Here is a 442-nt window from a genome sequence, read left to right on the forward strand (position 1 = left end):
CCTCCCGCAGGACTGGGGATGGACCAGGGAAGCGGGGTCGGAATGAGGGTATGGGGGGGTTGGAAGAAGTTGGAGCCCCTCCCTGGGCTGAGAGGTCAAAATTTGAGGTTACGGGGGGAGGAAAGTTGGGGTCTGGGGGTTTGGGAAGGGCTGGGTAAGGACAGAGGGGTCCCCAGATTTGGGGATGGGACAAGAGGAGCCCCCCGTCCTGGGGAAGGGGAAAGGGGGGGGCCGTGATATTGGGCAGGGTAAAGGACGTCGGGGCGCCGGGACTCTCGGTGCCTCCCCAACCCTCCGTGATCCCCCAAATCCCCCCGGGACCCCGTTCAGTCCCCCCAGGTGCTGTTCTTAGGTGGGGAAGGGGATTAATTTCACGGACCTGGGGCCGGTCTGGGTTGGGGGTGCCCCTTCCCCCCCCCTGAGCCCGCCCCGCGCCCCAGGT

General features: G+C 66.1%; 1 protein-coding gene across 1 annotated transcript in view; it reads left to right on the forward strand.

Moving 5' to 3' along the window:
* The window catches only part of SPRYD3 (SPRY domain containing 3), a gene marked incomplete at its 5' end in the record, with an annotated part of 4,362 nt that overhangs the window by 1,578 nt on the left and 2,342 nt on the right, over positions 1 to 442 (forward strand). The window lies entirely within an intron of this gene.

Source organism: Corvus brachyrhynchos, unplaced genomic scaffold, assembly GCF_000691975.1.
Source record: "Corvus brachyrhynchos isolate BGI_N302 unplaced genomic scaffold, ASM69197v1 scaffold875, whole genome shotgun sequence".
Taxonomy (NCBI): Eukaryota; Metazoa; Chordata; class Aves; order Passeriformes; family Corvidae; genus Corvus; species Corvus brachyrhynchos.